Below are 20,579 nucleotides of genomic sequence, written 5' to 3'. Positions count from 1 at the left end.
AGCTACCGTGCCTGACCTTTTTTTTGGTATTTTTAGTAGAGACAAGATTTCACCATGTTGGCCAGGCTAGTCATGACCTCCTGACCTCAGGTGTTCCACCCACCTTGGCCTCCCTAAGTGCTGGGATCACAGGGGTGAGCCACGGTGCCTGGCTGTACCAATGTTTTGGATTCTCTGGTTATACTTGAGGCAGAGTAAGTGATTCTAACCAGCACTGGAACGGTTAAAGGAATGCAGGGGCTCATCAGTATTAGTTGTTTGGAGAGGGGAAGGAAGTTAGGACTGGGCAGGAATGAGTGGGTGGAGAAACTAACTCAGCCCTTTGGTTGGCTTCTAGGCATGGGAATACAGTAGAGGGAGCTTGTTCTCCTATGCATATGATGGTAGGAAGAGTAGCCCTAATTTTGTTCCTGCCCTTTCTAATCAGGATGGGCTTAGGACATGAGCAGTGGAATATTTAGTGACATCAGCGATGAAGGACTAGGAAATACGGACTTTGATTTATTTTTAAATTTAATTTTATTTTCTCTTGATATGGAGTCTTGCTCTGTCACCCAGGCTGGAGTGCAGTGGCGTGATCTCAGCTCACTGCAACCTCCGTCTCCCAGGTTTAAGTGATTCTCCTGCCTCAGCCTCCCGAGTAGCTGGGACCACAGGCGCCTGCCACCACACCTGGTTAACTTTTGTATTTCTAGTAGAGATGGGGTTTTGTCATTTTGGCCAGGCTGGTCTCGAACTCCTGACTTCAGATAATCCACCTGCCTCAGCCTCCCAAAGTGTGGGATTACAGGCATGAGCCACCACACTTGGCCATCTTTGATTTATTTTGTAAGTGATTCTCCATGGTCAGTATACTTTTAAGACTAGACCATGGTTTGGTTTTGTTTTGTCTTTGAGACCAGATCTCTTTCTGTCACCCAGGCTGGAGTTGCTATGGTGCAACCATAGTTTATTGCCACCTTAAACTCCCGGACTCAAGTGATCCTCCCACTTCAGCCTCCCAAGTAGCTGGGTTTACAGGTGCCTGCCACCTGACTAATTTTTATATTTTTAGTAGAGATGGGGTGTCACCACGTTGGTCAGGCTGATCTCGAACTCTTGACCTCAGATGATTCATGTGCCTCAGCCTGACCAAGTATAGGTTATTTCTTTTCCTTTCTTTCTTTCTTTTTTTTTTTTGAGACAGAGTTTTGCTCTTACTGCCCAGACTGTAATGCAAGTAATGGCTCCATCTCGGCTCACTATGACCTCCGCCTCCTGTGTTCAGGCGATTCTCCTGCCTCAACCTCCCAAGTAGCTGGGATTATAGGCATGTGCCACCATGCCTGGCTAATTTTGTATTTTTAGTAGAGGCAGGGTTTTTCCATGTTGGTCAGGCTGGCCTCCAACTCCTGACCTCAGGTGATATGCCCTCCTTGGCCTCCCAAAGTGCTAGAATTACAGATGTGAGCCACCATGCCTGGCCAAGGTTGCATTCTTTTTTTTTTTTTTTTCTGTTTTTAGGACAGAGTCTCGCTCTGTTGCCCAGGCAGGAGTGCAGTGGCCTGATCTTGGGTTACTGCAGCCTCTACCTCCTGGGTTCAAGCGATTCTTCTGCCTCAGACTCCTGAGTAGCTGGGACTACAGGCACAGGCCACAACGCTTGGCTAATTTTTGTATTTTTAGTAGAGACAGGGTTTCACCGTATTGGTCAGGCTGGTCTTGAATTCCTGACCTCGTGATCCTGCCTCAGCCTACCAAAGTGCTGGGATTACAGGCATGAGCCAGCACATCCGGCCTATTATTTTCTTATTTATTTATTTATTTATTTATTTTTTGAAGGAAAATTTGCATTATTTTTATTTACAGAAACAGTGTACATTTAACCCAGTTTCGTGGCAAGTTCTTTAGTCTTTGCCTTAGCTAGCTTGGCAATGGGAGCCAGACTTTGGACCCAGGACATTGCCTCCCCAGTCATGGTGGATCTTCTTATATCTGTAATTGTTGCGGACAGCTTCCACCAACTTAGCCAAAGCACCTTTCTCTTCCGGGTTAGCGTGTGTGAAGGCAACAGTGGTGCAGGTCTTCCTACGGACTAGACGTTCTAGTCTTGCCTTCCCCTTGATGATGCAATAAGGGACTCCCATTTTATGACATAGGGCAGGCAAGAAGACAACGAGCTCAATGGGATCCACATCATGAGCAATCACCACCAGCTGCGCTTTCTTCTTTTCCACCAAGGTGGTGACGGTGTTGACTCCTGCTCGAAGGACAGGTTGCCTCTTACTGGGGACGTCCCCTTTGCCAGCCACTTTCTTCTCGGCCTGGGCCAACAGCCTCTGCTGCTTCTCTTGCTTCATCTCCGGTCTGTACTTGTGGGCCAGCTTAAGCAGCTGGGTTGCTCTTTGGCGGTCCAGGACCTGTGTGAACTGGTTAATTGCAGGAGGCACTTTCAGCCGCTTATAGAGGATGGCTGTCTGCCGCTGCAACTTGATATAGCGGGGCCATTTTCACAAAGCGGGTGAGGTCTCTTTTGGGCTGGATGTCTTCTCCAATGCCAAAATTTTTAGGCCTTTTCTCGAATAGTGGATTCACCACTTTCTTGGCCTCCTGCTGCTTCAGGACAGCAGGAGTCGGAGCCACCTTCTTCCCCTTGGCCTTCTTTCCTTTCATCTTGGGCGGTGGGAAGCAAGAGCTATTTTCTTATTTATAATTTATTAAAGTCAAAGACACCATGATTGAAAGCAACTGAAAATGAAAATGATATTTCCAGAGAGGCTAATAACTTACGTAGCTTTCCTGTGGCTTTAAGGTCATTGTTTTCTGTTAGCCAATCCTTAGAAATTGCTGGAACTCTTAGGAATGTAGAGTTGTATAATGAGAAGAACAAGAACTTGGCTTTCAGGAAGACCAAGGTAACCTTGGGCAAGGTCTCTGAGTCTAGTTTCCCTTATCTGTAAAATGTCTCATGAGATCGTGTGAGAGTTAACCATTATAAAGCTTGGCCACCAGAAGGGACTTAATTAATGTGAGTTATCTTCCTTTCTCCCAGTCCTGATTTTGCAGACCTACCTATTCCATGCTTTTGCTAATCACCAGAATGAAACTTAAAAAAAAAAGCTGGTGGTTTAATCTTGATTTTCAATGTCAGTTAAACATAACATGATTCTATTCTTATGTGCATAATGCTTAACTTTCATTGGATTTTGATCTCTGCATGTTATATGTGGTACATATTAAATGTAGTGGCCATATATTTTTTAAAAATTGTTTTGAGATGGATTATAGCTCTGTCGCCTAGGCTGGAGTACAGTGGCACAATCTCGGCTCATTGCAGCCTCCGCTTCCTGGGTTCAAGCGATTCTCCTGCCTCAACCTTCCGAGTATCTAGGATTACAGACATGTGCCACCACCCGCGGCTAATTTTTGTATTTTTAGTAGAGACAGGGTTTCACCGTGTTGGCCAGGCTGGTCTCGAACTCCTGACCTCAAGTGATCTGCCCGCCTCAGCCTACCAAAGTGCTGGGATTATAGGCGTGAGCCACTGTGCTCGGCAGCCGTGAATAAGCCAAAAAATTGGGACTTATTGTGTGATAAGTATCGTATACTTAAGGGGGTTAGAACAACAGACTATTTTGAAGAAGTGTACTCAGAGAAATGGTCGCTGTGCTTTTATGTATTCATAAGGAAGCAGCGCAAATTTGTGGTTAGGAATGAGACTCTGGAGTCCTTGGGACATGAATTCACATCTTATCCCAGGCACTTTCTACTTAATGCACAATACACTTAACTTTTCTAAGCTTCAGGGCTTCCTCACTTGTAAAGTGGATACTATGAGAGTTCCTTGTTTCTTGTGAGGATTGCATGAAATAAAGGGCTCAGCACAGTCTTGGCAGATAGAAAGAACTTAACATGGAGATTTTAGCCATTGTGTTTATTATTATGAAGTCTTTGACACATGCACATGCACACTTATTGAGTAACTTTTTTTTTTTTTTTCCCAAATACCTGCCCAAAAAGCACTCATAAAATAACTCAATACAAAAATTAGCTGGGTGTGGTGGCGCATTCCTGTGGTCCCAGTTACTCGGGAGGCTGAGGCAGGAGAATTGCTTGAACCCAGGGGACGGAGATTGCAGTGAGCCGAGAACGCACCACTGCACTCCAGCCTGGCGACACAACAAAACTCTGTCTCAAAACAAAAAAACAAAAAACAAAAAAACCCTCAATATTTGCAAACTTACTGTATAGTAAGTTCTTTATCAGGCCTCATATGGAAAAGGCACAGAAATATTTTGAAAACCCATGCCCTACCTTGCATGTCCACTGGGAAGACCTGACTTACTTTGGCCTTCTCAAAATATTTGACTAACTCTAAGCACCTGTTCCATTGCTTCTGCAATGACCTCTGCAACTTGTATATGTTTTGGCTGATACAGTTATACTTGTCCTGGACACACTTCAAGGGTTAACTTAATCTTCTTAAGTCATGGGCTTCTTTCCCTAGGATTTTCTTGGTTGTGCCCTACCTAGAGTATTGGCTTCTTCCTCAGGCTAGCAGCAAAATAGCTGCAATAGGCCTAGGCCCCAGATCTCTGTATGGCACCCCGCTAAGGAATAGAAAGATTGTCTTGGCCTGGCGTAGTGTAATCCCAACACTGTGGGAAGCTCAGGCAGGTGGATCACCTGAGGTCAGGAGTTTGAGACCAGCCTGACTAACATGGTCAAACTCCGTCTCTAGTGAAAATACAAAAAATTAGTCAGGTACGATGGTAGACAGCTGTAGTCCCAGCTACATGGGAGGCTGAAGCAGGAGAATCTCTTAAACCTGGGAGGTGGAGGTTGCAGTGAACTGAGATCACACCACTGCACTCCAACCTGGGCAACAGGAGCAAAGCTCCATCTCAAAAAAAAAGATTGTCTCTTTGTTCTCCTTAGAGTGAGAAATATTCTCAGAAGCCTCCAGAAAACTAACCCTAGAATCTCATTGGCATGGATTAGGTCATGTGCTCATCCTGGAGCCAATTCCTGTCAGTAGGGCAGTGTGATGCCCTGATGGGCTTAGGCCTGGTTCTTGAACAAGCCATTTACAAGAGGGATGAAATTATCTCTAGACCAATCAGAAACAGAATTGTGTTTCTGTTAGGAAAGTTTTTTTTTCTTTGAGTAGGGGAATAGACGTTGAGTAGATTGGTTGAAGAAGAATTGTATTGGCTGCTGATAACAGTGCTTAAAGGAAGACAGGTTATTTTTCTCTCAAGAAATATTAAGTCCGAAGTAGATAGTCTATTCCTGGCATGGCAGTTCCACAGTGCCATCAGGCAGTCTAGATCTTTCTCTCTTTCTGTTTCACCATCACACAGCTTGCAGTCACCTTGTGGTCACACGTGTTACTTTGACTCTAGCCAAACGGTTCTTGAGGCAGGAAGGAGGAGGAAAGGGGAGGGCAGAGGACACCCTTTAAAGTACCTTAAGTCTCAACCACCATGTTCAGTTTACATCTTTGTCCATTCTTATTTGTGAAGAAGGCTGGTGAATGCAGTTCCTTAGCTGCACACATTGCCATTTCCAAGAACAGAGGGATTCTGCAGCTATGGAAGAATAGCTTTAGGCCTGGAAGTGGGCAGTGCCCATCACAGGAGGCGGCCAACAATGTCAACTATACCCTCTATTTGGAGAAAATTGTGGTTTGGTTTTCTTTTTTTTTTTTTTTTTTGAGAGGGAGTTTCGCTCTTGTTACCCAGGCTGCAGTGCGATGTTGCGATCTCGGCTTACCGCAACCTCCGCCTCCTGGGTTCAAGCAATTCTCCTGCCTCAGCCTCCTGAGTACCTGGGACTACAGGTGCGCACCACCATGCCCAGCTAATTTTTTGTATTTTTGGTATAGATGGGGTTTCACCATGTTGACCAAGATGGTCTCGATCTCTTGACCTTGTGATCCACCCACGTTGGCCTCCCAAAGTGCTGAGATTACAGGCGTGAGCCACTACGCCCAGCCGAAAATTGTGGTTTTTACATTGACTTTCTTTTTTTTTTTTTTGAGATGGAATCTTGCTCCGTGGCCTGAGCTGGAGTGTAGTGGTGCGATCTTGGCTCACTGCAACCTCCTCCTCCTTGGTGCAAGCAGTTCCCCTGCCTCAGCCTCTGGAGTCGCTGGGATTACAGGTGTGCCCCACAATACCCAGCTAATTTTGTATTTTTAGTAGAGACAGCGTTTTGCCATATTGGCCAGGTTAGTCTTGAACTCTTGACCTCAGGTGACCTACCCACCTCTGCCTCCCAAAGTGCTGTTACTACACAGGTGTGAGCCACTGCACCAAGCCCACATTATAAATGTTTGCTCATAATGTGTTGATAACAGTGGCAATCAATAAGAGTCAGCTGGGTTTGTTCCCTAGCCTGCTTATTTTAGTTTTACTTGTTGTGATTATGAAATAATTAAATATTATCTTAACTAGTGAAATATAAAGGGGAAAAGGAAAAAAGATATTGCTTTTATGAAAAATAAGTTGAATGTGTTTACCTGATAAAGATAAATGGCTAAGAAAAAAAATTATTGTCAAATTAGAGGTAGAAGAGACCTCTGAAAAGATTGAAGAAAACAACTTAAAAAAATATGGGGACTCTGACAGGTGGGGTAGCTCTCACCTATAATCCTAATACTGGTAGGCTGAGGCAGGAAAATCACTTGAGGCCTAGAGTTTGACACCAACCTGGGCAACAATGAGACCCCATCTCTACAAAAAGTAAAATTAGCCAGATGTGGCGGCATATCCCTGTAGTCCTAGCTATTTGGGAGGCTGAAGCGGGAGGATCAATTCAGCCCAGGAGTTTGAAGTTACAGTGAGCTGTGATCAGGCCACTGCATTCCAGCTTGGGAGGCAGAGTATGACCCTGTCTCCAAAACATATCTACATCTATCTATCTATCTATCTATCTATCTAATCTGATTCTGCCTTCAGAATACTTCACAAGTGTCTTTTCAGTAAAAACTGGAAATCATAGATGTACATCAAGAGTGTGGTTCATGCAGGAACTTTAATTGCTTGAACTTACTCTCAAGAAAAGGCCTTCACTGGATGCAGTGGCTTACACCTGTAATCCCAGCACTTTGGGAGACTGAGACAGATGGATTGCTCGAGTCCAGGAGTTTGAGACACAAGCCTGGCAAATAAGGCAAAACCCTCTCTCTACAAAAAATACAAAAATTAGCAGGATGTGGTGGTGCGTGCCTGTAGTCCCAGCTACTTGGAGGCTGAGGTGGGAGGATCACCTGAGCCCAGGGAGGTTGAGGCTGCAGTGAGCCATGATCAGGCAGCTGCAATCCAGCATGGGTGACAGATAGAGACCCTGTCTCAGAAAAGATAAAAGAGAAAAGAGAAAAGGGAAACAGGGAGGGGAGGGGAGGCTTTCATCTCTTAGCAAGTATTTGGAAAATAAACATACATTTTTAATGATTTGTCTATTTAACTGTATTTTAAAAAATGTATTAATACCATTATCATTCCTGAATCCATCAGGGAGAGAGTTTCTACTTTGTTTCTTAAGTTGTTATTTATGAGTTACTGTGTATCAATTGAAATGAATATCAGCAAGCCCTATTGTTGATCATTATAAATGGTGCCCTGGTGAGCTTCTTTCCAGAGACATCTTCTCTAGTTAAGTATGCTTTTTGGTTTTTTTTGGGGTTTTTTTTTTTTTTTTTTTTTTTTGAGATGGAGTTTCACTCTGTTGCCCAGGCTGGAGTGCAGTGGTGCCATCATGGCTCACTGCAGCCTCTGCCTTCCTAGTTCAAGCAATTCTCCTGCCTCAGCCTCCTGAGTAGCTGAGACTATAGGCATGAGCTACCATGCCCGGCTATTTTTTGTATTTTTAGTAGAGTCAGGGTTTCACCACGTTGGCCAGGTTGGTCTTGAACTCTTGACCTCAGGTGATCTGCCTGCTTCCCAAAGTGCTGGAATTACAGACATGAGCCGCTGCACCCAGGCCACTCACTGATTTTAAATAATGTTTAACATACCAAAAAGTTTGGACTGTTTCAGGGAATTCAATGTGATAGAATTTGTCCTGATGTTGCTTCTTTTTCCAAATTACATGGCACTTCAAACTTTTCTATTTATAACATTTCTCATAAATAGTCCTCCTCCATAATTACCTTTGTGTTCATTTTGTGTCTGTTACTAAACTGCTGGTTGAAGACAGGATTTCTTCCCTGGACCTCTGTACATCCTAACATAACAATGGGTGCTCAATTTATGTTCATGGAATGAGAGAATGAAGCAATGTCATTGTCTTCTATTATTACATAGCCATCTTCAGTAACCCTTCCTTTGAATTCATTGTCAGTGGAGCTAGTCTTGTAGCCTTTTCGATAGCTTACATTCCATGTTAGAGCAAAAAATGTTAAATGTGTTACTTATAGTTAAATGATTATAAGCTTGCTTTGCTTTTTATATGCTGAGATTTGTGCCATGGATCAAATCCAAACTTGTTTGTAAGGTAATTTCAAATATAGGCAAAAGTAGAATAGTATAAAGAAATCTCCATTATGTGTAATCAAGCTTCAACAATTACCAGCATTTTGGAACAAATTTTGATTTGAGATAAGGGTAGAGAGAACATGATGACATTGGGATGCTGATTTTGATTTTGTGGCGAGAGAAGCAGGCCATGTATGGTGAGCAGGGTAGAGAAAGAGGAGGCTGGTGGTCCAAATACAAACCTGCCTGCCTCTCCCCTAGGGTTGTCTTGAGGATTACATGAGTTGACATAGGAAAGTGAAAAGAACAGTGCCTCACACATGCTGAGTACAGCTTAAGTGCTGCCACTGTCATTACTATCACTCCTTCATAGCTTGTGGGAGCTGAGTGTGGCAGCTGTGGCACTTAATAATTTCGTGACTTTGGACACCAACCTTTCCAAGCTGCAGTTTCTTCATCTGAAAAAATGGGAATAATAATAGCATCTTAAACATAGCATCAGCAGGGCGCGGTATCTCACGCCTATAATCACAGCACTTTGGGAGGCCAATGTGGGTAGATCACTCGAGGTCAGGAATTTGAGACCAGCCTGACCAACGTGGTGAAACCCTATTCTCCATTAAAAATAGGCCACGCATGGTGGCTCATGTCTTGTAATTCTAGCACTTAGGGAGGCTGAGGCGGCCAGATCACTGGAGATCGGGAGTTCAAGACCAGCCTGGCCAACATGGTGATATCTCATTTCTACTAAAAATACAAAAAATTAGCTGAGTGTGGTAGTGCATACTTGTCATCCCAGCTACTTGGGATGCTGGGGCAGGAGAATTACTTGAACCCGGGAGGCAGAGGTTGCAGTGAGCTGAGATCGCACAACTGCACTCCAGCCTGGATGATAGAGCAAGACTGTCTCAAAAGGACACCATAAAACGAAAAAGGTAGCATCTTGTTCCACACAGGCAGTGGAATAATATATATGATTATGTTTTGAATTAATGAACATTAATCACTAGTTTCCAGAGTGGTGTTTTAGTCTGGAGAGAAGGACCATGGTTCAGGAGGTTTTTTTGGGAGTCAAGCCAATTCCTTCTATGTATTCTCATTCTGAGACTTCATAATACTCGTGGCAGAATCATTTGCCAACCTAGCAAATAAACCTTACAGCACAATAAGCTTTGTCTCCATTTGTAAAGTGTTGTTTAAATAATGAAAACAATTTCTCTGTATATAGCTTTTTCATATATACACTGAAAATGAAATACTTATCAACCAAGTTGATAAAGGGGTAAAAATAGTTTTCCTAAGGAAAACTATTTGCTGAGGATTTGTGTTGGAAAAGTTTTGTAGCAGAATCTGTGTCCCTGCCTTTGAAATATAAACAGTGTCTTTATTTATCTAGATTTTGCTTATAACTGTTTGCTCAACTCCTAATTAAAGATAACTCTGTCATCCACAGATCACTTTGCTACTTTCCCAAAGCCAGAATTTCTCTAGAAAATTAGTTTTTAAGACTTTAAAACACTTTGCCTTCTCCTTAGTACTGTGAAGAATTCTAATTATGTAGAACATTCATCCAAACCACACACACACACACACACACACACACACACACACATATCTGTCTGAGATAAGAATTAGATACTGTGGGAAGAGAAATGAAATATCCCTGATGGTTTTAATAATTTTCTGTAGTGTTTGTTTGGACAAGACAATCAGCTGTCACATCCCCTGGGTATGAGAGTTATATAAACCCAGGTCAGAAAGTCAGTGCTCTAGTCTTAAATTCTCAGGAAGTTTTAAAACTTTTAAAACTTCTTTAAAAACTACCACCTGCCTTTTAGATTTGACTTTTTAAAAGCTTGATTTTTGCTTTTCAGATACTACAATTTTGGCATTCTTAGTATTCATGATTTATAGCATCTTGTACTTTGACAGACTTACTTATTCAAACAACTCCCACTTTATGCCCAAATAACAAAAAACATGTATAAGATATAGTTTTATCTAAAAATGAGCAATATCCTAAAGCTATCATTTGGCCCCAGTAACATAGGAACTCTTCATTTTTTTTTCTTGCACATACTGTTCTGTGTAAATGTTTTATTACACAGTCTTTTTTCCTTGATTATTTTTCCAGGAATTTCGGTATGCTTTGTTGATGTTTCTTTTCAAAAACTCCAGCACAAATCATCTCCAGTAGTCATCTAGCCAGTTTTGTACTAGAAGATGTGTTACTTGTTATTTCTTTTTTTATTTTTTGAGATGGAGTCTCACTCTTTTGCCCAGGTTGGAGTGCAGCAGCTTGATCTCAGCTCACTGCAACCTACGCCTCCCAGGTTGAAGCAATTCTTGTGCCTCAGTCTCCCCAGTAGCTGAGATTATAGGTGTGCACTACCACGCTCAGCTAATTTTTGTATTTTTAGTAGAGTTGGGTTTCACCATGTTGACCAGGCTGGTCTTGAACTCCTGACCTCAGGTGATTTGCCCGCCTCAGCCTCACAATGTGCTGGGATTACAGGTGTGAGCCATGCCCAACTAAAGATGTATTACTTGTAATATAAACTTCCATTTAAGGCTTGGGGCTGTGGCTCAACCCTATAATCTCAGCACTTTGGGAGGCCAAGGCAGGAGGATCACTTGAGTCCAGGAGTTCAACACCATCCTGTGCAACAAAATAAGACCCTATCTCTATGAAAAATAGAAAAAAAAAAAATAGCTGACATGGGATCACATGCTTATAATCTCAGCTACTTTGAAAGTTCTGCTGTTGTCCGTAGCTTATGTGGGTGCAATGGATTTGGCACCCAACAAGTGGAAATTTTTCTCAATTGTAATATTTTCGTCAGCTGTGTAAGCTGAGCCAATTGAGATGTCTGTGTTGTTGGCTGTTCCTGATGTTAATCATTGATCCTCTTCAATTAGAGCATGAACAAAATGAATTTTTTTTTTTTTTTGAGACGGAGTTTCACTCTTGTTACCCAGGCTGGAGTGCAATTGCACGATCTCGGCTCACTGCAGCCTCCATCTCCTGAGTTCAAGCAATTCTCCTGCCTCAGCCTCCCGAAGAGCTGGGACTACAGGCGTGTGCCACCATGCCCAGCTAATTTTTGTATTTTTAGTAGAGATGGGGTTTCACCGTGTTGACCAGGATGGTCTCGATCTCTTGACCTCATGATCCACCTGCCTCGGCCTCCCAAAGTGCTGGGATTATAGGCGTGAGCCACTGCACCCAGCCAACAAAATGAATTTTTTTAAAAATCACAAATTGATGTGGATTGTCTGCTCTTGTGGGATGCATCTTCAGCATCCTCTCATCCCTTCTTAAAATGAGTTATCCATTTGTAAATTGCTAATTTCATTGGGGCATTGTACCCATAAACTTTTTGTAAGGCACCAGTGATTTCACCATTTCTTGACTTGAGCTTCACCATAAATTTGATGTTTGCTCTTGCTTCAATTTTAGCAGAATTAATGTTGCTCTTTTCAAACTAATGCTGTATTATTCTTAGTGCCGCAAACGAGATCTTCTTCGGAAATGAAGTTAGAACAAGCTAATTTTGATGCAGAACTTTTTTTTTTTTTTTTTTTGAGACTCTGTCTCACTCTGTCTTCCAGGTTGGAGTGCAGTGGTATGATCTCGGCTCACTGCAACCTCCGCTTCCAGGTTCAAATGGCTCTTCTGCCTCAGCCTCCCGAGCAGCTGGGACTACAAACATCCACCACCATGCCCAGCTAATTTTTTTGTATTTTTAGTAGAGATGGGGTTTGACTGTGTTAGTCAGGATGATCTCGATTTCCTGACCTCATGATCTTCTCGCCTCAGCCTCCCAAAGTGCTGGGAATACAGGTGTGAGCCACTGTGCCCGGCCGGTGCAGAACATTTTTGAAGTTCATATATAGTGTTTTCATAATACGTATTTTCCGTGAAGTTTTTGAAGACCCCTCGTATAATCTAAAAACTTCATCTGCATCCTTGATCTCCCTCACTCTTCTGTGCACGTCCATTATGTTTGGTTACAGCAAGACACCATGCAACAAACCTGTGAGCCATCAGACAAGGGTGGCAGCCTCCTTGCTGGTCTCCCTGATTCCCTTCTTGCCTCACTACAAAATAAATATAAATAAATATGTATGTGCGTGCATGTACACACACACATAAAAACACCTGTGTATATGCATATATAAATCTATTCTACACATAGTGGCCAAGGTGATTTTTTTTTAACTTTGGGATAATTATAGATTCACATGCAGTTGTAAAAATTAATAGACAGAGATCCGATGTACCCACTACCCAGTTTCTCTTCATAATGACATCTTACAGAGCTGTAGTCAAATGTCACAACCAGGATATTGATATTTATACAGTCCGCCAATGTTGTTCAGATTTCCCCACAGAGTGATCTTTTAAAAACATAAATTTGAGACTGGGCGTGGTGGCTTATGCCTGTAATCCAAGCACTTTGGAGGTCAAGATGGGCAGATCACCTAAGGTTGGGAGTTCAAGACCAGCCTGACCAACATGGTGAAACCCCGTCAAAAAAACAAAACAAAACAAAACAAAAAAACACATAAATTTGATCACGTGACTCCCAGCTTAAAGCACTTCAGTGGCTTTCCGTTGCACATGGATTGAAATCCAAATTCCTTAACACCACTCCGCAAAGCCTCTGGGACCTAGCTTCTGCCTGCCTCTCCAGCCACATTATTTCTCTTGCTTACTAGGTTCTAGCCTGGCACAGCTTTTTTGGAACCCATGCTGCAAGTTCCCTCCTCAGGGCATTTCTGCACTGTTCTCTCTGCCTGGGATTCTCTTCCACAGTGTTTCATGTATTAACATCTTCTCTTCCTCAGGTCTCAGCTCAAATGTCACCTCCTCCAGGCAGCGTTCCCCGACCACTCTCACGTAGCCTGCTCACCATCTTCTTCAACTCAGTTGTGCATTACTCTGCCTAATTTTCTTCATAGAGTTTGTTACTGTCTAAAATGATCTTAATTGTTTAATTGCTTTTTGTCCATTAGAAGGTGAGCTAAAGAGAGTGGGAACCCTATCTGTGCTATTTGTTGCTTCTCCTGTAATGCCTAGAACAGGTCATGCTATGTAGTAGACGGTTGATAAATAAATGACTGAATTTTATGGATGAGGCAACTGAGTTTCAAAATGATTAAGTAACTTGTCTGTGGTCACATAGCTAGTAAGTAGTGGAACCATGACTGGAAGCCACAGGCACAAAGGCCCTTTTGTAGCGTTAAGTTTGACCTGTTCAAACAACAGACAGGACCACAAGGCTGGGGAATAGACAATGAGAGGGAGAGTGGCACAATTTCAGACTAGACAAATAGGAACCAGGTCACCTCAGGCTTTGAAGCCTGTCACAAGTACTAGAGATCTCATTCTAGGCACAGTGAGAAGTGCTCACAGGTTGTAAGCAAGGAGATGCCATGAACAACATGGTTTCAGTTTGCTCACTGGATTTCTGCTCTGGTGCTGGGACCAGAGTTCCAGTCTGGAAGGATGTTTTCCTTTTCCTTGCTTTACCTACCACCCATGCCCCCACTTATGTATGTATTTCTCTTTGAGACCATTTCAGAAGGACTCTGGTCCTGTCATCTTCAGAATACTACCCATTAATCACATCACAATGGTCCTTCTAGTAGGGAATATAGGCGGAATAATGGATTTACTGGAAGGGAAAGGAAGACACAGCCCATGCTGTACTTTGAATGTTCAGGAAGAGACACCTGTGGCACCCAGTACTTCAGTGTGCCTTGGCCTCTGAGGATCATGCAACTTGAATTCTTTGAGACCACCCTTGGCTTTATGTTAGCACAGAAGATATTGTCAAGCAAAGTGTTCTGTTTGGGGCAAAGCCTTTGGATCAAGTTTTATTTGAGACATATTAAAAATGTGAAGGTTCATCAGAGAGCAAATGTAGCAGCTTGGGTCAAAGAAAGATTTCACCATGCATCTTGTTCTAGAGGCTGTGAGAAGCCTAAGAAAATATATAGCAAAGAATAACATAGCCCTTGTCCTTAAGGAGTTTAAATTCTGTTTAAAAAGGTATCTACACTCGAAGGAAAAAAAAAAAAAGGTATCTACAGATTGAAAGGTAATTGACACTTGAAGGCAGTCCTATGTTATGTTCCTGGGAGAAGGACTCCAGAGGAGGAAAGCCAAGTGGTGACTGAATCTGGCTGGGCTCACAAAGGAGCCGGTACTTGGCCAGCATTCTGAAGGATGAATAAGAATTAAGAGGCCGGGCGCGGTGGCTCACGCCTGTAATCCCAGCACTTTGGGAGGCCGAGGCGGGTGGATCACGAGGTCAAGAGATCGAGACCATCCTGGTCAACATGGTGAAACCCCGTCTCTACTAAAAATACAAAAAATTAGCTGGGCTTGGTGGCACATGCCTGTAATCCCAGCTACTAAGGAGGCTGAGGCAGGAGAATTGCCTGAACCCAGGAGGTGGAGGTTGCGGTGAGCCGAGATCGCGCCATTGCACTCCAGCCTGGGTGGCAAGAGTGAAACTCCGTCTCAAAAAAAAAAAAAAAAAAAAAAAAGAAGAAAAGAGAGGAAGAAGAAATGGTGTTCAGGTGAGATGGGGGAGAGAATAAGGTCAGGAGATGTTTAAGAAAAAAATGCATTAGAGAGTCAGAGGCATAAGTAAGATCTGTTTGGCTGGAGCATATTCAAAAGGGGATCGAGAGAAAGGATCTAACTGGAAGAAAATAGAGTGAATATGACTCTTGGTCAAGTATTTCCAACCCGTCTGCTTGTACAAGTAACTCAGGCTGACGAGATGGGCAGGTGGGTGGGTGAATGACTGTTTACTGAGATATGATGATATAGCTATGACTTCAGTAGTGCAGTCTGGCATTCTGTGTGCTGGGCTGTGTTTTAAGCAACTTTCATTTTTAAAAATTTAATTAATAATTAATTAATTTCAAGATGGAGTCTTGCTCTTGTTGCCCAGGCTGGAGTGCGATGGTGCAATCTTGTCTCACTGTAACCTCTGCCTCCTGGGTTCAAGTGATTCTCCCACCTCAGCCTCCTGAGTGGCTGGGATTACAGGTGCCCACCACCACGCCTGGCTAATTTTTTGTATTTTTAGTAGAGATGGGGGTTCACCATGTTGGCCAGGCTCATCTCGATTTCTTGACCTCAGGTGATCCACCTGCCTTGGCCTCCCAAAGTACTAGAATTACAGGCGTGAACCATTGTGCCCATCCGCAACTTTCATTTTTTAACTCATCTGATCCTTATAACTGCTCCATGAGAGAGGTACTATTATTATCCTTATGTTACAGATGGAGAAACTGAGGCAGAGAGAGGGAATGTAACCTGCCTAAGGTCCCAGAGCTCTGGAGTCGGTGGTCTTAATCTCTATTGTGACCTCTCACTTAATGAGGACCAGATGGGTTTTCCCCTCTAGCTTTTCATTATGAAAAATATCAAACGTGGAAAAAAATTAACAGGAGTACGACGAGCACCTGTATCGAAAATCTAGTCCCCAACAGTTGTTAACATTTTGTTGCATATAGTTTATTTGCATGTGTATATTTCAATTTTTTGCTGAGCTATTTGAAAATATATTATGGACATGATAATTCACTCCTTAAATACAAAACAAAGCATTGTTTTCCTTTTACTTGGTAGATGCATTCTTGGAAAATACATTTCCTCAAAAATCATGCAAAAGTTCTTTGTTACAGACAAAAAGGAGTAGCGTTCTAGGTTCAGATTACTATAAAGAGGCTTTACATAAATATCTTGGTATTTAAAAGTCAGACAGAGTAAAGGGACAGTTTTTGTTTCTATATGACAGCCCCATAATTTGCTGGATGTTTAACATCTTGGTCTCTACATACTAAATGCCTATTTGAGTGAGGAAACAATCAAATGTGTCAGCCAAAAAGTGCCTCCCATCCTCTCGCATTTCCAGAAAGTCCTTTAGCCAGCTGTGCCTGTTGACTGTCATTGACTTGACTGGTCCTCTACCGAAGGAGCTATAGATTAAATTAAAATAAAATGTGCTGTCACAGAACACTTATCATGATTCAGAGTTGAGGCAATAAAGGTGGTAGCACTTACCTGTAATGCTCCTTTAGTTCTACAAACACTTATGTTCTAGATTTATAAACAGATATTCATTTATTCTATTCTATTCTACCACCATCACCACCACTGTGTTCCAGAAAGGTTATACAGCAGATTTATGTTTATTTAACCATTAAGAGTGTCTCCCCATGTATTTGAATCAGCTAGAAAAATACTTGTAATTTCTACGCTTTTCTATATAAAAAGGGACTTGAAGCAGACTCGGCCAACAATATAGAATCTGTTTTTTTCTAGCTTTATTTCTCCTTGTACTGCTACAGGTACTGAGTGGTTGGTCTCAACTGTTACTACCCCACATACTCCATTGATCTCTTTACTTTTCTCTGTTGCCTGTCATTCTATTTGTCAGACTTATCTCAAATGCCATGTTGTTCATGCATATTCCCCAAAGCCCTCCATCAAGATATAATCTAAATCATCACAGCACATTCTGTCTTATGACACTAACCACACACTGCCTGTGTTACATTTGTGTGTTTCCCTTTTCTTCCACATGTTTCAGTAGTAATTTCCTGGGCAACTCCTATGTGGTAGGCCTTGTTTGGGATCTTGGAAATAGAGAGATGAAGCTCTCCTAGATAGTCCTATTTACTTCATATAATACGTTCTTGATAATTGGAGTGGCCTTTTCTAGCCTTGTAGCCGCTGTAGTACTTGATGCATTGCTTTGCTTAGGGTGGTTCATACGTATTTCTGAATTCAGCTTGGAATAAAAAGAAACAAGCACTTCCAAATCAGATCTGGTGCTGCCACTCTGTAACTTTATATAAATCTAACCCAACCTCTGTGATCCGGGTTCCTTCTCTATAAAACATGAATAATAACAACCGTCTTACAGGATTGTTGTAAAGTTTAAAGATGAATTGTATGAAGCCTAGCAGAGTTATTGGCACATAGTAGGTGCTCACGAAGTGATTGCTATTGAAAGGGAGGCTCAGTCATTCCTTTCGGTCACTGGAGTGAGCAGTGGAAATACTTAGGATCTTAATTGCCTTTAGGGAAATACTTAGTCTGGGGGCTTCTCCAAGAAGAAGCAGGCTCAGGGAAGGTCTGGCTCATTGCTGATTAACTGTTCTCTTTTTAGAGTCAATTATCTGAGTCTGTGTTTTGGAACCACTTATATAATATATACCACCTGTTATTTGTGTATTTTTAGAAGTGGGAGTCGGGTAATCCTAGTCCTGTCAGTAAAAGAGCAAACTGTTTACCAGAAGCAGAGCTTTTTTGTTAACACTGACTCACACTGACTCATCTTTCTCATTTTTCTTCCCACCGCCTCATAACAACCTTGCAAGGGAGAGAATTTTTAGGGAATCAGTTGACTTACTTTTTTTTTGATTTTCCAAAGTTGAAAGCTTGAAGGTGTCACGTCATTAATTCCATCCCAGGAAAGGCTAAAGTTTATGCTGCCTTGAAGTACCAGTATGACCAATGGCATGTAGCGAATATCTCATACAAACCCTTGTCTGGACAAACCACTTCTGTTGGCTGAGAGGTTAGACAAGTGCCTGAAGTATACATGTTAAGAGGAAACACATTTTGCTCTTTGAAAATTGTTGCCCTTATACCTACCTTGGACCTCAAAAAAAAAAAAAAAAAAAAGAAAATTGTTGCTTTAAGTTGAACCTGGAAAATTTCCTCTTTTGAGATAGGAAACCCAAGCAGAATTAGAGCCAGAGCTGTGATGTCTTCACAGATGGATATGAGATGACAGACACAGAGTAACCAACACCCCATTTTGAGGAGGGACTTTTAACTTGATATTCAGAGCAAGGGGAAGGATGGGTTTTTGAACAGGGCCCAGACTTGATGCTAATTGCTAGCTAAGAACTGGGACAAGGGTAAAGGGGTGAGGAGGTGGCAAGTACTGGTCGGGACAGAGCTAGAATAGGCAGTAGTTTGCTGGTGGGCAGGAGCTTCCAGCTTGGGGAAAAAAACAGATTATTGGTTTTCCTGACTCGTTTTTAGCAGAGGACAAACTTCTAAGTGATGATCCAAAGTGTCTATGCATAAGACAGCAGACAGTGTTTTTTCAAAGATTTTTTGGAAAGATTTCCAGGCTGCCTGCAATTTGAAGAAAGTCTTCTGAAAAAGGGCAGGGGACTTGGGGGCAGCTACAGAGACAGGATTTCCCCCAACTCAATTGATCAGATACAGGAAAATAATCACCTTATTGATTTATTTTTGTTTTACAGTAATGTGACATTTTTTCTCTTCTGAAGAGTAGGATATTAAAAATTATTACAGTTCTGGGTTTTGTGGATTTATTGAAGCTTAATATCATTTAAGTGTCCTATTTTAATATCTGTAGTTTTGACAGACTGCCAGAAATCATTTAACATGTTACTGTGCTATTTTTGTTGATGTTGTCATTATTATTTTTATGTTGTTATCCTTAAAAAAGAGAAGATTCTATCAATAGAATTATCCTTAGTATTATAAATTAAGAAATGTTTTTATTTCAATTGAAAACAAACAAACTTGAAAATGTATTGAGAGATCTGCGTATTCTCTATCTTTTATTCCTTTTACAAAAACTATAAGGAATAGTGCTTAACAGTTTACTGCCAAAACACTGAAATATATTTACAGGAAGTTCATTTCCGACCAGAATTGTTTGTTTGTCTCTCCAAAGCTTGCCAAACTCTGTAGGTTTTATGTAAGTTTATAAATATTCTTGCACACATTGCCTTTAAACCAAATCCTTCTAAGTATCCAGACTACCATGTATTTTTCTGCTTCTAAATTCTACCAGCCTGTTGGTTTTAGATAAGTTACAGAGTAGTTTAGGCACATGATTTAAGCCCACCCACAGTTCTTTGTTGATACTTGAGGATTTTATCTGAAAAGCATCCTGTTCATACTCTGAAAATATTTCATCTTAGTATTCCCACTCATTTTGTGTGTGAATATGTGTATAGATGATTTTATTGTTCCTCGTGTGTGTGTATATGTGTGTGTGTGTGTGTGTGTGTGTGTGTGTGTGTGTGTGTATATTTACATATGCTTGCTAGGGAACCTCATGTTTTTTAAAAAGAAAATACTTGTGTGATAAGGTCATAAACCTGAGAGTTGGAAGGAGTATTAGAGACCTAATTTAAAGTTTATTGCTGATTTATTACTGTGAACAACTAAATCATTCATTACCTAAAATAATCTTTTTATTTTCTGTTCTCATTTAGCTGAATCTCTGAGCTTAAAAACAGTGTTTGGGTTATATATCACATTGTCTCTCATATGTTACAACCCAAATTTATTTATTAGCCATAATTGTTTCTTTGGGCTAATAATAGCTGTAAGGCTTTTGTTTGTTTTTTGAGATGGAGTCTGGCTCTGTTTCCCAGGCTGGAGTGCATTGGTGCCATCTTGGCTCACTGCAGCCTCCGCCTCCTGGGTTCAAGTGGTTCTCCTGTCTCAGCCTCCTGAGTAGCTGGGATTACAGGCATGCTCCACCATGTCTGGCTAATTTTTGCATTTTTAGTAGAGATGAGGTTTCACTGTGTTGGCCAGGCTGGTCTTGAACTTCTGACCTCAGGTAATCTGCCTGCCTCGGCCTCCCAAAGTGCTGGGATTACAGGTGTGAGCCACTGCACCTGGCCATTAGTGGTAAGTTAATGAAGATCTCCACTAAATTTGGATTCCAAGTGAAAACATTTCTTTTTTTCTTTTTTATTTATGGCGGAGTAGAGAGTTGATAGGTTTTTGTTGGCTTTATTAGTTTTCTCAAATTGGTATGTAAAAATCATACTAGATATATAGATGTGAGTCTCCTTCATATGATTTCCTTTCTTCTAAGTCTTCGGAATATGCCCTGCTTTTCAAAAGGCCCCACTCATTATTTTTATGATAGTGGAATAAAAGTCCAGGATTGTTTGCAGTTTCAAAATAAACAGCTGGGGGTTTTATACATCTTGCAATATGAGTACTTCATTAAAACAGGGGCTGTGAATCTTACCTACACTGTTAAGGTCATTTATAAAGACATGATTTTATTATGATTTTTA

At 41.6% G+C, this 20,579-nt stretch overlaps 1 protein-coding gene and 1 pseudogene across 5 annotated transcripts in view; one reads left to right on the top strand and one right to left on the bottom strand.

The window, feature by feature from the left end:
* Nucleotides 1-20,579, top strand: part of PKIG (cAMP-dependent protein kinase inhibitor gamma) — a 98,028-nt gene that overhangs the window by 9,404 nt on the left and 68,045 nt on the right. The gene's annotated exons all lie outside the window — the stretch shown is intronic.
* On the bottom strand, nt 1,812-2,652 carry LOC116540258 (annotated as a pseudogene).

The sequence above is a fragment of the Sapajus apella genome, unplaced genomic scaffold, assembly GCF_009761245.1.
Source record: "Sapajus apella isolate SASKATOON/1434 unplaced genomic scaffold, GSC_monkey_1.0 scaffold137, whole genome shotgun sequence".
Taxonomy (NCBI): domain Eukaryota; kingdom Metazoa; phylum Chordata; class Mammalia; order Primates; family Cebidae; genus Sapajus; species Sapajus apella.
This window is presented reverse-complemented; position numbering and strand designations above follow the sequence as displayed.